This window comes from Hirundo rustica, chromosome 17, assembly GCF_015227805.2.
Source record: "Hirundo rustica isolate bHirRus1 chromosome 17, bHirRus1.pri.v3, whole genome shotgun sequence".
Lineage (NCBI taxonomy): Eukaryota > Metazoa > Chordata > Aves > Passeriformes > Hirundinidae > Hirundo > Hirundo rustica.
Window position 1 is genome coordinate 10099016 of NC_053466.1, and position 22616 is coordinate 10121631.

Consider the following 22616-nt stretch of genomic DNA (forward strand, 5'->3'; position numbering starts at 1 on the left):
CACAGCGAGCCATAAACTTCTTAAGAACATAAAAATCTCACCTTTTTTCCCCCTTGAGCTCATACCCAGTGCCTGTTTCCCCCAGCTGCAGACCCTGTGCATGAGCAGAGAGAATGTTCTCTGCATCCACACTGAGAGCAATGCTGAACCTCCCGGCAGCCTCAATAACACCAAGCGTTTTCCATTTATAATGGAACAGGGAACAGAGAGCTCTGTGGAAGTGAAATGTCTTTCTCAAATCATCAGGTTATTTTTATGTGCATCAATACTTTCTCGTGTGTGTGTAAATACCTCCCCCACACATGCAGCTTTATCTCGAGGAGTGAAATAAAAAGAGCTGGGGACCGAAAGGGAAGCGGGTGAGGAGGCGGTTGCGCTTTTGGGACGAATCTCTTCGAGGTTCGGAAACAGCGAAGTCATGGTGACAACACGACCTGACAAAACCCCAGCCTCCCTGGGCCTGGCAGGAATGGTGTTAATGGAAGTGCTCTTGATGACTTTCCCTCTGTTTCCATTTCTCCTCCCAGGCTCTGTGCCTGCCAGGAATTGCTGCGCAGCAGCTCGGATAAATGCCCCCCGTCCCAACAGAGGCTGGGGTGGCACAGAGGGATCTCCTGTCTCTCTGGACTCCTAGCAATGCCCACTTTGTCCAGCAGCTTTCCTGTGCCAATTCCTGGCCCTGCTTCTTCCCTGCTTCCCTCCTCTGCAAGGCTGGGCAGTCACAGGGGGAGATGCTGCTTGACCCCAGAGGAGCAGAGGGATGTGCTGCAGCTTGATACAGATGAGCTGTAGGCTCTTATTTCATTCCCCACAACATCCCCGGTAGAAGAGCAGCAAAGGGATTTCTGAGAGCTCAAGCTCTGCAAAGTGGGGAGTAAATTTCCCTGGGGAATGTAAATAAGGAGGGTTATATCACCTGGCAGAGCCGGTGCCCTGCACGCCCTGGCTTAGTATCATTTATGGTCGTTGCTTTTCTTATTTTTTAGTGCTAACAAAAGGAGGATTAGGAAATACCCTGCTGTAGGAAGCTGCACGGCTGGGTGCTGGCAAACAGGGGACATGGTGACTGTCAGCACCAAGTGTTTCTGGAGGGACAGGATGCATCCAGAGCCCATCCCAGCATCAGAGCTCAAACTGCACCAGCTGAACTTTGGCTGGAGCAGAAATCAAACCATCAGCTCTAATAATACCCAGTACAGCCAGCTCCAGAGAGCCTCTGCCAGCTGCTGCAGTGTCACGAGTCACCGAGGCACAGCATTGTGCAAAGTCACCGTTCCTGTCCCAACCATCCGGGTCCCACAGGTCCCCTCTCCCAGCTGGTCCCTTGGGGGCCTCACAGGGGTTGGAGGAACCCAGCTCAGCTCAGGCAACTCCTCCTCCTCCTCGCCCACTTTGGGAAAGAGCTGGGCGGATTTCCAAATGCCTCCACTTGGCAGCCGATCCCGGCCATTCCGGTAATGCACTAGAAGTCAGTCCAGAGAAAGTTCAAGGATTGTATCCCTATAAACTTTATTTCTGGACCCCCTCCCTCTGCACAGCATCTCCTGGCTGCTGACAATGCCCAGTCTGTTGATTTCCAGTGTTAATTTCCGGCTGAATGCAGGTGGGACATGATGTGTTGAGAAGGGATGACTCAATTAGCGTTTTTTTTTTTCCTGTAAACTTCCCAGCTCCTACGATGTCCCCACAGTGACCTGCCATGCTTGGCACAGGGACTTGGGCATCCCCCCATATCTGTCCTGCTGGTGCTCCTTGCACGAGCCTGTGCACCTGGCAAGTCACAGGTAATGCCTGGCAAAGGCACGTGGTGTCCAAAGCCAGCTCCAGGGGATTGGCAATGTCCCATGAACTTCTTGCTGAGCAAGTTCCTGGCCTTCCCAGGGACAGGACAGCACCATGAGGGACAGCGTGGCCTTTGGTAGCAGAGAATTGTCCTGCTGCACGTTTTGGGCACGGATTTGCTCCATGCACTGAATGCCAGAGCTGCTCTGGTGGATGGGACTAAGGCACACCAGACCTTGGCCAAGCCCCTGGAGCAGTTTCACTGGTGGGCTCTCCCCATCAGCGATCTGAGCCACTCCTGCCGTAGCAAAACTGCTGGCAGCATAAACCGAAGCCATTTGGGTGTTTTTCCCTGCAAAACCCACTTTGTCAGCAGCCCCTCTCCCCTCCTCACCCACGCTGCACAAGACACTTCTCGCTTAAGTGGCGTGTGCCCACCACTCCTCTGAGTCACGTCTGTTAGCAGGGAGCTCATAATTCTTCAGGTTTTTTTTTCAAGTACAAATGTCTTTGGAAAAGGGCATTAAATAAAACTCTTGACTGAGGTCCCGGTGGTGACTAATTCCCAGCGTTAACCCTGCTGAGCTCCTGCAGCCTGGGGGCTGCAAAGGGCCCCTCGCAGGCAGAGGAGCAAAAGAAAACCTGGATGTAGCAAGAGAACAGCTTGAAGGGGGCAGATGGGGGCGGTGGCACAGTGGGGATGGAGCTCAGGGTGCTCCCTCCGGGTGCCACATTCCCTGGGGAGCGCGTCCGTGTGAGCTGTGCCTTAGTCCAAAGCAGGGGCACGTGGGAGAACAGGCGGAGATGGTGCTGGGGCTCTCTTGCCCCTGCTGTGTTGCAGCTGTGTTCATTACCCGAGAGTGGGAGCAGCCTTGCCCTCGCAGCTCTGGGTGATTAAAGAGGGAGTTAGGTGTGGAGGGGTCACTTGGAGTCTGCTGGCTGTGCTGGGAGGAGGAAGGGACAGGAGGTGGTGTGAGGGGCAGGAAGGGTCAGACACCGTACCGGGGACAGGCGGGGTGAGGCGGCCGTGCGAGGGGCAGGAACCAGCGAGCTGGAAATGCAGGAGAGAGAGTCAGAGCCGTGTGGGGCTGCTCATGGGGCTGCAACACTGAGAAGGTATGAAAGACTTTTAGATAACAAGGTGCTGATAGTTGAGGCCCCCCGAAGTTTTTAAAGAAGCGCTCAGGTGCTGCGGCCGTCTCATCGACGACAACAGGGTGTAGAAGCTCGGGGTGTAGCAAAACCTAATGCTTGTGCCAAAATTGGCTGGAAAGCTTTGAGGAGGGGTAGGGGAATCAGACAATGGTTTGGGTTGGAGGGGAATATAAAGATTATTGAGTTCAACCCCCCCTTTGCCATGGGCAGGACTAGACCAGGTTGCTCCAAGCCCAGTCTGAACTGACAGTTCCAGGGGCATCCCCAGCAACCTGAAAGAAATCCCTCTCCATGGAAGAGCTGGGTTTAGTAGTGGACCTGGCAGTGCTGGATTAATTGTCGGACTCAATGATCGCCAAGGTTTTTTCCAGCCTGAGTTGTTCTGTGATTCTGTGATCTCCTTGTGGCCAGAGCTGGTTGGCTCTGCATGGCTGCGCAGGCCACTCCCAAAAAACAACCCCAGCTTTGTTTGCTGCTTGGGGCTCTGCTGAAAACACGACCTTTGGGGGGGCTTTAGCAAGGTGAAGCAGCTTTTCCCCTAGCTTTGCTCTCCCCCTGCTCACCTGGAGAGCCCGGGGGCAACAGAACGACTGCGGGACGGGGCAGAACTAATTAGAGCCTCTACAAAATGACATCTCTTTCCACAGATGGGAAGCTGCCTCCCCTTTGTCTGCCTCCTTCAGTTAATTAGTTATCTAGGAGGTTGCATTTGCATTCCCCTCTTTGTGAAGTACCCTTTTGTTAACTACTTTTCATATACTTTTATGAAGTCGGCCGCTGAAACAGGCTCATTTATCTCACCAGCGACAGGCTGAGAGGCTTGCCCAGAGCCCTGTGCCAGCTGCTGGGACTGGAAAATAATGTTTGGCTTGTCTGGTGTTTGGAAAGGAGACAGAAGGTGCAGGGTTGTGAGAAGAAAGTCCCAGGCTGCTAAAGCCAAGGGCTGGATCTTGACAACTTCTTTTAAAACGTTCAATCTGTTGCTTTTGGGCAGCTTGCAGGAGCCAGGGAGGATGGTGTTGCTGCCAGCCATGGGCTTGCATATCTCCGTTGTCATCTGATGGGAGCAGGGCGTGAGCATCCAAATTTCTCAAGATTTCTCTGCATCATCCCCCCCTGCAGCACTGCTGGGTGTGAGTGTGTCCCCGCAGGGAGCCGAGGGACACCTCAAAGCTGCTGCTCCACACGTTCATCCTCCGTTAGCAAAACCACGAGAAACAGCAGCACAAATCGATCCCTGTTGTTATTGTTAGGAAATGTTTGCAAAAAAATCAATGTCTCCTCTGTAGCATAAACAATCCGTGAAGCCCTGCACCAGTGTGGGGAGAAATGGCTGGATGGGTTTGGCTGCTCCAAGGCATTTTCCAGGGATCCCAAGGGATGTCACGTTGCAAAAAGGGGAATTCTACCATGAGTTCAGCCACCCCTCCAATCCAGGAGAGGGGCTTTTTTGGGTTGTTTTGTTTTGTTTTTTTGTAAGGAGCAACTCTACCTTTAAACTAAAACTTTGAAAATGCAGAGCACAGCTCAACTACTGGGGTAGGGGGTGTGAAATAAAGCCCAAAATACGTAAATCTCTTTATTTTCTGCACCAGTGGGTTTGCATTGGCCTGTTAGTTGACAGTCCTGGAGATATCCACTGGGATGCAACTATTGTACATCCAAACTGTCACAAATGGAACCATCACTCCCAGAGACAAAGCGTAATTTATTGAGAAAAGGTGTCATTTGGGTGGAAGGTTGGAAGGAAGAGAGACAGTCACCGTGGAACTGCCAAAAGAGAATACCAGATCCACTGATAGGCAGGGAACAGCTTTGAATTTCCAAGGCTGCCCTTGAGGGATGAGAAAATAAAAGCTAAGGACAAAAAAAAAAAGTCTTAAATACAGTGACAGCGGAAACCTGAAGGATCACAGTGAAAAATGGGACTTTCTCCTCTAACAATAACAGTGAAAAAGATAGGAATGTAATTTGTAAAGGCTCTTAAATTGCCGCCAGAACTGTAAGCTGGATGGAGAAATGACACAGAAAGGAAAAAGAAACAAATGCCGAGCTGTTGTTATTGGAGTATTCCTTGAAAATGGGACTAAAGATGAACAGGGTGGAGGAGAAATGGAGATGAGGAAGGGAAGAACTGGGAGATCCCACTCGGCTCAGCTCTGTGAACCTCCACAGGAGGAAACTAGGAGAGTGTCTCCAAAAACAACACCTATAAATCCATCTTTTGGGATATTTTTTGTTTGTCTCTGAATAATACAACCCCCTGTGTCCTGGAGGGAGCTCATTTCTGTGGATGTGGCTGTAAGGAGCCAGGCACAGGCACGTGCTCCTCCCTGAGTTCCAGAGGGAGCTCCTTGCCGGGAAGGAGTTTGCAGGGTGGGCTCCCCATGGAAGAATCTTGGGAGAAAGGGATTGCAAAGAGCCTGGAGACAAACTCGGTGATCTGTGCAAGAGCCTTGCCCCAAAGCTTGCAGGCTGCCCTCGGGCTGCAGGGGCCACGGGGTGGGGGACAAATTGCAGGAAGGGAGATGAGGAGGGACAGGGAGTGTCCAGCCTCAGGAGGACACTCACAGCCCCTGATCCCCTCTGGGCTCCTGAACATCCTAAGCCAAATGGCATTTTGGTTGTTTCAAAGCCATTAAAGCCAGGGAGGCAGAGTGAGTCTTGGGCACAGTTCCAGAGGGTGACAGTGTTGGTGCCTGCAGGGCAGGGGTGTGGGATGGCTCCTGTGTGCCCACCCGCTCCTCTGCAGCTCCTGCACTGACTCACAGCTCCAGGGGGTGCAGGGGGGGATGTGTCTCAGCTGGGTTCCCCCTCTCCAGGAGCCAGAGCCCCAGCAGGTTCCACCCTGCTGCAGACAAAGGTTGCCCGAGCTGAAATCCCAGTTCCAGATGAGGTGTTAGGAAATTCATTGAAACTGGGTTTTTCTCCAATATTTCAGCTGAAATCATTCCTGTATGCCCACGTCCAGAACCAGCAGGTGCTCAGAGGGTCATTGTTACCAAATTGTGACATTTCTCAGGGCTGTCTCAAACACTGTGTGTCGGAATATTTCCTTTCAGCTGGAAACAGCTATGATTAAACTGCATCCAATGAGAAAAGCAGCAGAAATGGCATTTCCAGCTCCCCAGTTTAGCAGGTCAGTGGGTGAACACCTCTGGCCTTGACCACCACGTGCCTGAGGAGATTTTCCTGAGAAGAAAAGTAGAGCAATGCAGGAGTTTTAAGGGTAAAAAACAGCCTGTAGAAAATATAAAACCAGGGAAGAAAATGAGGTGGGGGAACCTGTCCAGCTGCAAATGCCCCCTGCTTTCTCTTGCAGCCTCTGGAGCCCCACAACCCCACTGTGGCTCCCCACTTCTCCTGTCTGGTCACATCCCTCTAAATCAAAAGTCATAATAGCAAAGAAGAGTTGGACAGATTAAAATGCAGAGAAATGATAGCAAGGGTAGGTTTTTTCAGAGCTGAGAGGAAAGAGGGAGGAGATGTTTTCAGATACCTTGTCCCTTTAGAGAACTCGCAGGATTCAGGTGGTTGGAGTGATCTTGACAAGCTAAAAACCCAATCTGCTGGAAATCATAGACCTCAAATAATGTGCTATTGCTGCTGATCAGCCCTGCATTTTAGGGCTGAATAGGTACAGTGTTAAATTCATCTCGAGTTTTCATTTGCACCAGTTACAGCCTGTTTGACAAGGTTTGAGTGGAGTTTAAAAGGCTTTTACTGAAAACAGTTGTGGGAGGAGCAAGGTTTGGTGGATTTTCTCAAGGGCTGGGGAGGCAGGGGTTGCTCTGTCCTGTACCCCAAGATGCCACATGGGAGAGTAGCCAAGCATTATATTTAACTAACTGAAATACTGATTAATATTGTCCTTAATGACATTCAGTGCTTTAACTACTGGGCTCTCCATCAGCGTTGTGAAGTGAAGGGACAGCCCAGCTTGACCCTCAGCTGAAAGAAAGGTGAGGAAATCCTTCTCCAGAGGTGATCTTCATGCTTGGAGAAACCAGCAGCTGCCTCCTGGTGTCCCCCTGGGTGGGTTTTGCGGGAGGAACCCCCTCGCAGCTCTGCCCTGGCACACAGGGAGATGTCAGAGCTGATTCCAGCACAGTTGCTGAGTTGGGTTTATTAGTTTCTTCCTTATCTTGGGAGTTCTCCCAGAGGGCCCAATAATTCTGCATTCTTTGTGTCTGCTATCAGTGGACATCCATTTCCCCCAGGCTTTGTTAACCTCCCCCTAAACCTGTGATCACTGGAACATGTCAAGCCCTAAACTTAACAAGGCAATTCCACCAACTGGTAATTCGGCTATTTTTTTCTAATGCGTGAGCTCGGTTATTAACTCCTATCTATTGATTAGGCTTGAAAATATATAATTATCAAGCATCAAAAGCATCCTTTCCTAAGAAGAGTTTTACCTATTCCACATTTTGCCACAGCCCCATGACCCTTGGCAAGTCTGTGGCCACTTGTGCTCACGCATGGCCCCAGGAGGGGATGTGGAAACTTCATCCCAGCCCCTGGGTTTGGGTGCTGGGAGGTCCTTGGCATGAGGGCTGCAGGCAGGGGAGGTGGTGCTGCAGCTAGAAATAGATATAAATATGCTTTATTTGACATATAAATCCAAAGGAGGTGTTCCCCAGGAGGCTGGTTAGGTTTGAGGTGTCCTGGCCCCTCAGGATGTGTTTCTATTTTCGAGGGGTGCCGAGGGTAATGAGACCTCGTGTAGTGTTAATTAGCTACAGATCCTTCTGCTGGGTTACCCTCTAGAAAATTAAAAACTCTTGCCTCAGACTTTGGGCAGCTGTGTGTGTGCTTTCATAACTGGGAAACAACTGGCTTTAATAACTTAGGGAATTAAAACCACCAAGGCTCCTGTTCTGGAACAATGCCAGCACCAGATGCATTTAAAAATTGTTAGACTCAAGGGACCTGTGACAGCAAATGCAGGTGGGAACAGCAAACTCGAGGCACCTGTGGTCCCAGAGCCACCTGGGAACAGCAGAATAAAGGTGTCAGCAGCCGCTAAAGAACTGAATCTTTGGGCTTTTGTGCCCATTTAAAGTTTGCTTGGCTCTGCTCAGGAGGAAGGAAAGGTCTTGACCTGAAGCAGCAAACTTCCAAGGGAGAAAATTCTGGAAAAATGATCATTAGGAGAGAAAAATAATTCATTCAGAGATGCTTCAACCACCTGAGAAACCTTGCCAGGAGCTTGGAGAGATTCTCCACAAAGATCCAAGTTTTCCTGGTTCCCTTTTAGAGCAGGGGAGACTTTTCTTTGAAGTAAGCTCTTCTTTTTCAGGGAAAAGAAATCATTATTTCTGTTTAAATAAATGCTTGGAACATTGTTCCCTGCCTTCCTGTGGATAATCACAGGAAATGTGTCCCAGGCTACAATATTTGATGGTGGCACAGAGTGTTTGTAAGTAAAGCTGGACTGTTTTGATGGGTATGTTGTGGCTTGGGAATTGGCTTTTTGAAACTGATATTTGAAGTTCTTAATGAGAGCACTTAAATTGGAGCAGGGACAGCAGCAGGCTGAGTGAAAAGGAAAATGTGACATAAGGAGGATGCACTTAAGGGAGAATATTCAGGGAAAGGTAGCAAGTCTTGAAAATGGAAGGAAAGGCATTGTAGTGAGGGTTTGAGGGTAGAGAATGGACTGAGAAGCAGGAATAAATGCTGGCAGTTAAGGGATGGGTAAACAGCTCAAAAAAAAAAAAAAAAAAGGCAGAAGAACAGTATAAAATGTAAAGTTTTTGCAATACAGCTTAGATAAGTAGGGATGGCTTCAGAGATGGATAACTGTTTTACATTTCACTTCATCTCTGTGGCTGGGTTTCAGGAGGGTGTCGGGGGGCGAGCCAGGACTCTGATAAAACCCACACAAACAACAAACTGATTATGTCCTGGTCTCCTCAGTCCTGCAGCAGCCACTGACTTTGTGAGTGTTGCACTGTCTCAAGTCATTTCCAAGTCAAGCTTGACTCCCAAACCCAGGGACAAGAGCTGTGTCGCTGATCTCGAGATGGGCTTGCAGGGTTCTGCTGCTTGTTCTCTTTTCCTCAGTGCTCTTGGCTCACGTAGGGAGAGATGGAGCTCCCTGAGGTGTCTGGGCTGGTTTGTACCGAGCAATTTTCATGGAAAAGCAGAATGGAGCCTCTGCAACCCCCCTGTGCCATCAGGCCCAGCTTCAGAAAACATCCACATTCACTTCATTTTTATATTCCACCTGAAGCAGCATCTGGCTGCCTGTGCTCATCCTGAGGTCATCCAGCAAGGGTTGCCAGTGTTCTTGTCCCTTAAATTCTCAAACATATTTTCTGCTGAATATTAGAAGTTGTTTTCAAGATTTTTTAGCTGCAAATATGCCCTCTTAAATTCTGGTAATCCTGAAAATACTGGTTAATTCAAGGTAATGATTTGGTTTGGGTATTGAAAAATGATGTCAGGGTTTGATCCTTAAGGGTGCTCTGAAACCCAGCTGGAATTTGGCTGTTTAACTTGACCAAATTAAAAGTACATAATTAAAACAGAAACGAAACCATGTAGATTACTCAATGTGTGGTTGTGGCTTATGCTTGAGCTTCACTAGGCAATCAGAGATGAATGGTCTCACCTGCTGTTCCTTTTTGTGCTGAAAGCTCTACAAAGTGTTGGAAATCTCAGACTGATGATTCTTTTCCCTTTTTCTAAAAGGTTACTGAGTTGAGAAAAGAAAAGGTTAAAAAAAAAAAAAAAAAAAGAAGAATCTGACCTGTCCTCTGCTTCTTTCCAACCCCCGGTCTGGGGAAGACCCAGGGATTTCATGCAGCTCACACATCAGGTCTCACTATTAAGGCTGTCAAATATTTCTCTGCAGAAATATTTGTTTGTAGGCTTGGTTTTTTGGGTTTGTTTTTTTTTTTTTTTTTTTAGACATTCTAGAACAGAAATGTGGGGTTTTTTTATAGCCCAGGTCTAAAAATACTTTTCTTCACCTGTATTTTTGTTTCATATTGTTAATTCATTCCATTCTTACCCACACTGAGCAGTCCCCATAATATTTTGAGTATCTGAGAAGATTATAGGTACTGGAGATGTCTAATTATAGGTGTCTGAGAGCATAACATTCCTGCTAGAAAAATCATGATCTCTGATTAATGCATTTGCACTCATCTCTGCCTTCTGAGTTAGTGTTTTCTTCAACCACAAGTGCATGATGATGATTTGCAGTGATGAATGACAGGAAAATTTGTAAACAACACGATGATGATAAAATGTGAATTCAACAGGCCTTGAGTATGTTAATATCTGCTGGCAAATGCTGCTTTCTAAACTGATATTATTTAAAAAATAGATTTTAAGAGCTGAAAGCACTTGAGGGAGTGTGGATGGTTTCACAAAATAAAATGGCCATAGGGCATTACATGGAATAATTGCATGTTTAGGACACTTTTTAATATACTTGATGGCAACAAATATGTTCAGACAAGCTGTATGTACACGGATGCTTTTTGTATCTTTGTGAAGTAAATTTGGTGTCAGGAAACATAGAGCTGACATCTGAATATTCTCACTGCCGCACTGGAAGCTGTTGTTTTGTAGTCTCTCGGGAATGTGGTGGCTATTACAGGGAAAACACGAAGCTGGGCCAGCACAGTGGAAGAATTGCATTCCACTGCAGCACACTGGAACAAAATAAACCCTGTCCAACCCACTGGCAATGCCAGTGAAGGACAGGGGAAGCTCAGGGTGTGCAGCAGTGGTGTTTGTAAAACCAACCAAACCACAAAACCTTCCCCAAAACCCGCAAAAAGTCCTCCAACCCCACAACAAGGAAACCTCTTTTAGCCACCCTGTACAGCAGTATCCAGGCAGGATGCAGTGGCCATTTTTCACAGTGATGTGGATTTTGTGACCCTCATGGCTTTAGACTGCCCATGGTTCTTCTCCATCTGCTCCTGCCACTCTGATCTCCAGGAGAATCCTGGGGAGTTGGACAGACCATGTTTTTTTAACCAGAACTGATACCACCCCCCATCTCCCAAGTGGATTTTGGGTTTTTGTATTTCCCAAACCTTGTTGGGGAGAGGAATCCCTGCAGGGCTGCCTGGTCCTGTGTTGGGTTAAAATCAGCTGATATCAGTCCACGTGAGACAGAGCCCTTCAACCCCCCGTTTACAGATCACTGGAAGTTCCTTGCTTCAGTCTGAGGTTTGCTCCCCTCTTCCTCAGAGGTCGGGTGTGCATTGCAGACACCACTGATTCATTGAAAGTCACAGAATGTAGCTCTCCAGACTGTATTTTTGATTTCCTAAGTGTTCAGAACAATGTGTTAAAGGTCTCTCTCTTATTCTGTAACGTAGCGGTGCACGGTGTTGTCAGTCACCTTTTATCGTGGCTAGATAGATTCTTCCCCTTAATTGCCATGACAAATTCATTTGCAAAACCTCTGAGGTGGATTGTTGACTTTCTGCATTGGAAGGAAGGTGGCCTTTCTGACCAAGCACTAAAAACAATCCGAGTCCACAGAATCTCGAGTGTTATTAGTGTCAAAGTCGGCTCTGTGCTTGTCATAATATTGTGTTCTGTAATTCTGTGCTTTGGGTAAATGGGTCACTAGATAAGATTGACAATACCCTCGGCAATGAAAGGTTTGAAGCTGGAAACTGGATGAGAAAGCAGAGCAATTTCTTTCAAGAGAAATTACACTGATGTTATTTGTTATTGCTGCAGTTAGAGATCTGTCAGTGTTTCCAATTTAAAACCTTGCTTTCTAGAAGACTAAAAACATGTATTTCAAGGCAGAACTTTTAATGCAAAGATTTTTTTTTTTTTTCTTTTCTCCTGCCATCTCTCTTATGTGAAGGTTAGTCATAATTTCTTATTGCTCTGCGAGCAGCAGGAAAATATTGGTGGTGGATGGTCTTCTATGTTCTCCAAAATGGAGAAACTGGTCTGGCCAGACTGCACTGGTGTGGTGACATTCCTAATCCTTTCTGAACTGAGAACCTGTTTGTGGTCACTGATCAGCACAGGTGTCCTCCCTGTATCTGGTAAGGGCCTAAGTCATTTAAAAAACAAAACCCACCCCAGCTTCAGCCATACCCTGAAACCTCCTATTTAAAGAACAAGAAATTTCAACAAAATGCTATTGAGAAAGGATAACCCAGTATTTTTTCCATAAACTACTCAACTGTCCTTGGAAGTGAAAAGGCACAAAATACTTTCTAGACTATTTTTCTGTGTTAGCTGTATGAGGTGGATACAAATATGGTGAGATGTTCAGATTCAGGTACCTCTTGGGGTATTTTGGTGTCTTCCTGACAGGTCAAACTGGGCCTTTCCACGTCTTTCCACGGCTTGCTAGAGGCAGTCTCAAAGTCTTCACTGGTAACACTTGAGTATCTTTTTTAACAGTTAAAAAAAATGCATATTGGCAGCATGGAAGTGACAATCTTGCGATGTGCTTTGTTTGCAGGGGTTAATTTCTATTTGAGCTAAAGCTGTTTGGTTTGGGTTTTTTTTTTTTTTTTTTTTTCTTTTTTTCTTTTTTTTTCTTTTTTTTTTCTTTTTTTCTCCTGCTGTTCTGTTTTGCCAGGCTCCTCATGTGACAACCTGTCAGCTCGAGAATTCCAGTGTTAGTACGGGCTGGTGTTTTGGACACAATGAAGGGAGCAAGACAGAACAGGGAGTGTGCAGAAGAGATTGTAGCAGTGAGAGTCATGCTTTCAGCTTCCCCAGCCATCCAAGTTTATCTTGTTTGTCCTTGTGCATTTCTGATGAAGAATTGGGAATGAGGAAAGAGAACCTGGGCGTAATTGTGTGGGTTTGCTTCTTTTCTTTGAAGCTCTGACTGCTGCATGTGCCCTCCACATGGACCAGTGTGAAAACTAAAAGCATCTGCAAAACGGGTTTGTTTTAGCCCACAGCGGTGTCATGGCTTGCACAATCTTGCAGAACATGAACAAAATAAATTTCCAGAGTGCAAGAAAAGTCAGTAGTTGGAAAACTGCCCTTTGTCAATTGTCTGCAGCTTCTCACCTTGCTGTTGCCTAAACCTGTTAGCGATGGTGAGTTTGGAGTACGTGAAACAAAAAAAAAGCAGCTGCGAGCACACTGGCACCGTGTGTGGTTACAAATTCAGAGCTGGTGGTGTCACAGGGAAGGAAAGACTCTCACTGCTTGTACAGCAGTGAAAGGGTGCGTGGTTTGGTGCCTCTGAGGGACCTGGAATGTCAGAAAGACTTTGTCACGGTGTGTGATGCCTCTCTCTGAGAGCTCTGCCGTGCAGAGGGGACACAGGTATGCCTGACTTAGGTTTCCATGGAGATTTCTTGTCCCTCATTACCATAGGTGGATTTTGCATATAGTTTTTCTTTGCCTAACCTTCTCTAGTTTCTGGTTTGTTTGGTTTTGTTTTGAGGGGGGGGGTGGTAAAAGGATGTTGTGGTTTTTCTTATTGTTTGGGGTTTGTTTCTTTGGGTTTGGTTTGGTTTTTTTTTTTCCCTTTTGGTGTTAACAAGTGGTGAGTGAGCTGTTTGGGTATTTTTCCTTTCTGGAGTGAAGGGAGAGGGAAGCAGCTGTTCTGCTCAGTGTTTGTGTGCAGAAGGAGCTGTGGGTGTTGCACCAATGGCTTTTCCTACAAGCTCCATCCATAACTTGTGTGCCAGCTGGTAACCCCAGGCAGGACAGGATTCACGCTCAGTCTCCATTTGAGGTGATGTCTCTGCTTCACTTCTCACGATGAAAACTGATGTGCACTTCCAGCTCTCAGCGAGCCAGTGGAGCCCTGGCTGTACATGTCTGATGGGGAATGTGGTTTCCAGCAAACAGAATGAGTTGCTCAAGTGTTATTTTTAACTGTCTCCTGTCACCTTTAACTGTATTAGCAAGGGCAACACTACATGACTTTTCCTTTTTTAAAATAGCAAAAGATGGGTTTCTTGTGAAGAAAATGAGCTAGGAGATTTGGTTTGGGGTTTGTTTGTTTGTTTGTTTTTAAATAAACAGCCTAATGGCCTGGGCTCCCTCTCCTGCTCCTTCCTTCTCCCCCATCCATTGGCCCACCAGACATTTGCAATGTAACCATAAAGTGCTGTTGCATTTCTGCTTTTCTGTGCTGTTATTGAATGTTAGTGAGCCTGAATGCATGAGGTATGAGGGTGAATTAGGATGGGGTGACCAAGCAGATGTGAATAATTTGGCTGTGCAATGTAAGAAACAATTGTATCTTTAGGTGAGAGAACTGGTGGTCTGCAGCAGTTTGGTTTGTGACGGTGAATGGAGGAGCGGAATGAAAGATAAACAGAAGCTGTGAAGTGAGGTGGTCATAGAACTGGAAGAGAATAAATGATGCAAGAAGAGAAATTCAATTTTAGATACATGTCATCAAACTTGGATACAAGTTTAAGTTTCAATGGCAGAGAGCTTTCTGTCTCTTTCAACAAATATTACATTAGGCTGTTAGTCTGTACACTGGCTAATGTTGGTTTTGTTAATTAAGCTCATTGGATAGTCTGACCCATAAATGTATTTCTTCTAACTTGGGCTTGATTTTCAAAAAGCATTAATAAAAAATTGGAAAGTGTCCACGACACCACATCTGAGGAACTAAAATTCTTATTTGCACACATGCTCAGACAAAATGGGGAAATATGACATCATACTGCAGTAATTCTAACAAGAGAATAACAACACAGGCAGCCAAGTATCTGAGATTACTTAGCAGGCGTAGGGAAGCTGGTGGTGGAGAATTTCTGAATTTTATCGCTTATTCTGAACTGTGATCTATTCTGCTACTGTAGTCAGCCTGGATCAGAAATTCTTGACTGTTTGAGAAGAGCAGCTGTCCTTCAGTGCTGAAGTAGTTGGTTCTATTACTGTTAACCATAACGTTTAAGCATTCCTTACTGAGAGGTTTGTTGAAATGTTTTTCTTCGTGGCCTTGTGAGACTGACAGTCATTGTCTTTCTCGTACTTGCACACAAAATGACTTAGAAAAGTGAATTATCTTTAGGTAATTGCATATGGAAAGGGTAGAACTGGTATTATAGCAAAAGGCTTTGTGATCCTGAGCTCTTGGCTTTTCCTGCAAGTGTTTTGCTTTGTCTTTTAGAGTGTGAAACAAAAATGGTGATAAAAATCAGACCCGAGATGGGGCTCATGCTTATGGAACTATGGTTTTAAGAATGGGCCTTTTTTATTTGGTTAAAGTGTTCATTTTACTGTCTAACATGGATATTACATGCAAGGTAGTACTTCTGACCTGAGCCTAACGAGGTGAAAATGTTATGTTCTATAAAAATAAAGGGTTTATGATCACCAAATTGGTTTGACATATCTGTGAAACAGCAGCTACCCAGGAAGGACCACACAATATCCGTGCTATCAAAGCTCAAAACAGTCTAATCAATTCCAAAAGTTCAATTTCTGTTCCTAAAGGCTGCTTCCATAATGAATTAAGGGAGGCATATCAAATGTAATAATGCATTGTTATGAAGGTTTCAGTAAACTTGCCAAATGTCAGGCTGCTGGTCCAGTCATGGTGCATTAACTGCTGTGATTAAAGCTGAGCTGTCCTCGGAGCTCACCTGGCTTTGGGAATTGAGCTGCAATATCCTGCCTGGGGCAGGAGGGAAGTGCACTACAAAGGTTACACTGAGCAGTGAATATTCAAAATACTGGATTTCTACCAGGTTTAGTGCCTGTTTCGCTGAAATGGAGCGTACAAATGCTCTGTAAGTTCGGATAATGAAGGCAATAAACCATTCCTTGTATTTGGAGAATCTGTTGCTCCCCCCAGCTGTAGTGTGGCAGCTCAAAAATACTTTTGGTAATTGCATGGAATGGCTATTTTTGGGTGAGAATGGGAAAAAAACCCTTTCATATTTGACTCGAAGCTCTGTGTAAGAACGAAATGGTAGTTCCTGTTTCTGGGTAGGCTCAGTTTAGAACTTGCACTGGACAGTAAGGTTAACACTTTGTAATTTATGGATGAGCTTCTGATTCCTTTGTGTCGTTCAGCACAAAGGAATGTTAATGCTGATCTTACCAGACACTGGTGGATTACTCTAATGTCATGTTCAGTGGAATTATGTCTGGAATGAGTATGTGCATAGCTGAAATGTTAAGAAAATGTTTCAGGAGGGAAAGCTGAGCTCTTCTGCATACACAGAACTTAGAAATTGCTCTGTGATCACTAGCAGGAAATGGTAACTTTAATTAGGGGCAGGGGAACATGATCAGTGTGGAAAACTATGTTCCAAAAAAAAATAAATAAATAAACAGAACTGATAGAGAAATGCAGGACTAGATTTGTAGACAGAGGTTGGGTTCTAATATTTTCTAGGAAGAATCATGTATTCATAGATCAGTTTTGCCACAAATGATGTCAAAAGCACCTTGCAGACTGCATGTAGAGGTCACATCAGCCATCCCTGGTTAACTGTGGCCAACAGAGCAAAGCAAAGCTACCTGAGAGAGCAGGGTAGAAAATGATGAAGAATGATGGATCCAGCTGAAAAGGAGAGGTGAGATTCAGTGAGCAGACAGCAGCTGAAGCAAATTGAAGTTTAACCAGGACACCTTGCTAATTCCCCCCAAACACTGCATGGCAGAGCAGGAATCACTCCCCTCATAAAGGAAATGAGTTTCAGGGTAACTTGTTCCACATTCAAGAACTTTGAGACCTGTTCTTGGATTGGAATATTTCTTTGTGCAGGCAAAGTGAATGAAGGCATTCAGGAGTGACAGGGAAAGCATAATAATTAAATCTTGAGTTTGGCTTGCAGAGGGAAAACCATTTTACAATCAAGTGGGTGGTGTTTCGCTTTCCTTGAGATTGCAGAATGATGTGCAACGGCAAGTGGTGGAAGGCAGCACTTTCCCTGGATAGATGGTTTCTCATTATTCATGAAATGTTTACAAGAAAATGCCTTGCATGTATGGCAGCAGCAGGGGGAGGACTGTGAGCAGGGAGAGAAGGACATAATGGAATGTCACTCCCTTCCTTGTAGTATAATGTGACCTTTCCATTAAATTAACATTATGCTGTTTGCACAGAAGGGGAGCTAAGATAGAACGTATTTTTAGGGGGCAATAGCCAAGTTAATTAGGCAGCTGTAACTTATTCTGTACATTAAGAGCTCAAAAGCAGGATATGGGGAATGGGGGTTTAACGTTGCTTTGCATTCCATCCGTTCTGAAGGAGTTGCTTTGTGCTGATTGTGAAATCTGGGCTGTGACGCTGTTCCAAGTACTGTAGCCTGGACCTGTTTTTTTCTGGTGTATTAAGAGGGAGATTTTAACTTTAATTCCTCAATGACTTGCTGCTAAAAGGTTTAGGCATCCTCTCCGCTAATCTAATGGGCAGAAAGGACAGATTCCACAATCCTTCTTGGCATGGAGGACCAAGATATTTCATATGCCTGTCTATCAACCTCAGAGCAGTAATCGTGGAGCAAAGCACAGTTCTCCAAGAGAAACACTGCTAGATTTGGTCTGTGCGCATTTCACTTCATTCACACCTACTCAATTTCATTTAAAGGGTCAAAAGATGCTTCATAAAGCTGATATTGCATATTTAAATTCATAAAGGCTCATTCATATGCTGCATCCATCCAAAACCTTCCCTTTTGAAGAATGACTGACTTTTTCCTAAGTTTCCTTTCCCATAAAAGGCACATTCTAGCTGTGTTACATCAGGTTGCAGATAACAGCCCATGTGTTTGAGTTAAAGAGATTGCAAAGGGTTATTTTGTAATTGTTAGGGTTATTTGTAATATTTTCTCATCTGCAATTAAAGTCAGGTTGCAGTAGGGTCCAGAACTCGCTGAAGCCAATGCTGGTCACTGTGTGCTTTCTGCTGTGTCTTTGGCCTTGAGCTAAGGCACTGCTGGGAGGGTGAAATCATATCATTCTTCATCTGTTAGAGCAGCCCTTGGACAGCAGTCCTTCAGTCTGAAGTGTATTTACTCCAGTAGTTTTGGCCTTGGTGGTTCATTTCTCCGCTGCAGGTACAATAGTGATCAGGGAGGCTCATTTGTCTGCCATGCCAAGGATCCTCATCTGCCCAGGTGGCATTGTTTAGTCCCAGTGTTTGGCAACATTTCCTTCCCAGTGGAAGGAAATCCAGTGCTTCAGGAATCCAGTGGTTTTGACTTCTGCTCTCAGTTGATTCCCTCCCCTCTCCCAAAGCTGTTCTTTAGTGCTTGTACCCCTCGAACCTGACAGTTCTCAGTTCACATAGAGACAGACTCACAGCTTTGTTAGGTAACAATTGATCCTCAGGGCTCATTGGTTACCCTGCTTTTTAGGGAGCTATTTAATTCAAGAATAAATGAAGTTATCTCACAGCTAGGGCCTAGAACTAAACAAACTTTTACCTTTATGATTGGGGGAGTTAATGGCAGGAAGTCAAACCTGTCCTGCCTGACACTGCTAGAATAAGACTTTTACCATGTGATTGGTCTTCCTCTCCTGTCACCTCCTGCCTGGATACAGGGGAACAAGAACCAGGAAAGGACCAGAGGTTGCTCACTGGGAGCTCTTCGGATCAGTATCTTCTTTCAGGGGTCACAACCTCAGTATATGCACTGGCTGGTGAAGAATGGTGTGACTGCCTTCGGTTCATGATGGCCAAGCACGACAACCCGAAGCCACAACTCGGTGTCAATTCGCCAGTGACCAAGATTTTTGCCCAAAAGGTGCTGAAATAGAGGGGTTGTGATCCATCTGCAGGATAATGACAGCATAACAGTAGGGCTGAATTTAACGAGGGTTTAGATTCCCTTGCTAAATGACTTCCAAAGCCAGTATTTGCTGCTCTATTTGGTGTTGATGAGTTCAGCCAGAGTGAGAAATATTTATGGTTTTCATGCAGTGCACTTATTACATTAACAAGATAATTAAAGCTCTATAGCAACTGTCTTGTAATTAAACCCCAAACATGTTGCAGTCCAACTCCATTGTGATGGAACTTACATCCTTTTCCAGTGGGCAGAGGGTTGAAAAAAGGATCTGTTCTACTCAGGAAGCCTCTCACATGCATAAGACCAACACAGTATTACAGCATATGGCTAAAATTTTTTTTTCCTGCTGCTTTACTTTGTTGATACTTTGCCTTGGGTGGGGTTATGTATTCATGTACCCAAGAAATTGAGAGCTTTTGTGCTGTAACAGGAGATATTTAACTTTGCTATCAACACCTGCAGCAGGTGATGGGTTACCTACAGATATCCACCATGCACTGCCTGCTTTTTATTTTACTAGGTTTCCCTGAAATATTAGAAATTAATTCCTGGAGTCAGTGTCAGCTAAAGTGACATTGGATCAAAGCTGTGAGACAAATTGCTCATCACAGTTCAGGGAGCTGACTCTTCTGTGCAGGCAGCTGTACATCACTGGAGGCTCCTCATGCCCTCCAAGCTCTGCTTCCCAACTGCTGCCATTGTTGGGGAAACTCATAGGTGGATTTCTGTAAAATAAGCTCATTCTAAACACCCATCAGAGGCATTGCTGCATCTTGGAATTGTTATTTGTTTGGCTGGGTTTGTTTCTTGTCACCCTGTTTAGAGCCTGTGTCACTATGCAACAGCCTGAACTATATAAACAATGATGTTAATCCATGAAAAATGAGAAATTAAACCTTGGCAGGATCCTAGTGATCCCTGTCCAGGTTCATCAGATGAAAGCTCTAGTTTTTGGGGGATTTTTTTCTGACTTTTTCTAAAAGCTCAAAAGCACAAAATTCTTTTAGCTTTGTTGTCTGACAGTCAGAAATCACTCTTGCTGATGGTGAGTTCGCTTCATCTCTTAGTGAAAGCAGATAAAAACAGGCTAAAAAAAAAAAACCCTTAAAAACCTTTTCCAAACAGTCACTTTGCTGTTTCCATGAGCTCATCAGAAATGTTCGAATCCTTCCCTTTGGAGAAGCTGCTCTCAGTGAAATATTGTGTATGTAATTTTTTCCCTTCAGGTATTTCCACTTTGAGCTGTTCTGGTAAATTAATGTTCGTTTTGATTATCTGTGTGAGATCTGGGTTGGTGTGTGGTGAGTCAGAGCAAGTTTGCTGTGTGAGCTGGAAGCTCTCAGCACCCCTGGCTTGCCAGAGAAAGTGGAGAGAATGCAAATCTTTGTGCCTCTGCTCTGAGGTCAGCTGGGAGACACCGCTGCTCCAAAAGAGTGATTTAACGGCAGTGTGACATCCAGCCTTAAAACTAATGGGACACAAACTAGGAAATCAAAACAAAGGCAATGCTCACAGAGAATGGGCCACAGATGCAAGGCAGGCTGTGTGTGCAGCTGGCAGGGCCATCACAAACTGCTGCTCAAAATAGCTGTCCTTCAGAAAGGCAAGTTTGATTGGGGCTTATTCCCTTATTTACGTGTCAGAACTTCAGCAGCTTGCACTGAGCATCACTTGTGAAGAGTGCAGGGTACTGCCTAAATACTAATATTTTTTAAAGTCACAGATAGGGCTTTGTTTGCAGAAAACCAAACAAATCTAGACCAGAGTGTTAACGACTGTAAACTGATGTCCAGCTTGGATCTGTGTGCCTGAATGCTAAAGTTTTAATATCAATTACAAACACGTAATAAAGAGAGGTCATTTTGAGTTCTGTATATTAAGCGTAAATTGTGTTCTGCGTGTTACATTTAAAGCACATTCTGTATGCATAGCTACAAAGGGTGATTTGGAGTTTGTATCAGGATTAAAGGGTGCTCTGTAATCTTGCATAAAACATAGCCACTAAGATCTTTTTCTTGACATGTTCATCTGTCTCATGTTTACTGCGGATGGAGTTGGTGCCAGCCAGTCTTCGGATACACACTCATTCTGCTGTTGCAATATGGATCATATTCATCCCTGTCAAAATACATATTCAATAAGGATTTTTATTCCAGAGCGGAATTTGACCCTTTGACAAAAATATGCTTGAGTGAGACTAAACAGTGGCTCAGAATCTGCTTATCTTTTTTGTTTGCAAACTCTCTATTTTCAGTTTACTTAAAGAATGTGGATATTTCTCTACAAAGTGTTATTGGAAAAATATTGGAAGGAATATTTAAGCATTTTAATATTCTTAGTCTTCAACTTACATCCCAAAATGTTTGTTTTAGGGAGGCAACAGGAGTGGATGCCTGGAAAAGTAACAGTGGAACCATCAGTCCCATATTGTGACGTGCATGTGGTGAAAAGATGACTTTTTTAGGGCTGGCAGATGCACTCACTTTACAGGTCATTAAATTTCTCATTATACAAACTCAATCATCTGAGTTTTTGAAATAGGTTTGGAATCTCAAAAAGATTAGACAGTGTGAAAAATAAATGTAGAAGTTGAAGTTTTGATAGACAAAAGATAATTTGATAAATTCCGTAATGATCCTACTCCATTATTCCTGTTGTCTAACTCCTCCATATGGAGGGTTGCAGTCTGACCTTAGGTATGTCACTGCATGCAGAGTAACAGCAAACAAATTTTGTATTTGCCAGTCTGCTGAGATTCTGATTCATCTGCCCGTGTTCTTCAAGGAGGTAATCTGTAATTTGTGCATTAGGATATTGCCTATCTGGATGTGATGAGAAAACTGCACTCTTTTAAAAGGATGTGTGTTCTGCTTACAGGACTGGTTTTGCACCCCCAGTTCCTTCCAGAGGTGAATTTAACCATAGTTGTTCGTTCCACCAATAGTTTTTCCTGCCCCTAAACCAACTAAAAAAACCCTTTTCTTTGAACTTCTTGGGAGTTCTGAGATCTGAGTTTGAAATAATGTCTGTTACAAAGCACAGCCACCTCTTTCTTCTCTGTGAATCTGTCATACTTGTCAGAAGCCTGTCATTGTATCTTTTTAACATGTTTTTCTTTGTTGTTGAGGGTTAAAATGATTTTTAGTTCTTATGAAAAATGTTCATTTCTGTTTGCAGAATGAGTTTTTCTATTTATGGACAAAACCAGTGAGGTGGTTCATGGTTGCTCCCAGGACCTCTCAGGGAATGCTTTTCTGTGGGAATGGGCTCAGTGATGACAATGGCTTTGCCCAGAAATCCATTTACTCGCTAAGTGGGATACAGCAGCTTACTGGAAAAAGGACTCCAAAGCCCCTTTCTTTCACCTCAGGCTGCAGAGCACATCTCACTGCATTGTCTGCATTGTGTTGGCACTTGGATTTTTTTTCCCTTCTTCTTCTTCTTTTTTTTTTTTTTTTTTTTTTTTTTTTTTTTTTTTTTTTTTTTTTTTTTTTTTTTTCTTTCCCATTGTATGTCTGACAGTGAAATAAGAAGTAGTTCATTTTTCTGAGGTTTTTTTTTTTTCTGGGCCAAGGATGGTACTTGTAGTAGAATTCAGCTCTGTTTCACTGAAAAATTAGTAACATTTTAGGCGTGTCTGTCTGTCTTTAGTAAGACCTATGCAAAAACTGTAAGATGTTTTATACTATATATACTATATTGTAACTGTAATTCCTGGGGAAAAAATTGCCTTGTAATTTCAAATTTTCAATTATTTTGAACGTCTGGCTAAAGTGACTGTGGTTTTAGACAACAAAGATGCTCCATTTGCAGGTTTGATCCCTGTGTGGAGGACCTGTAAAAGTTGGTGCCCAGGCCAGCTTGATGCTACTTTGTTGGTGCTGTAAAATTTAGTTTCTGTTCACATTTCATCTCACAGTTGTACTGTGAGGGGGATAAAGCAGA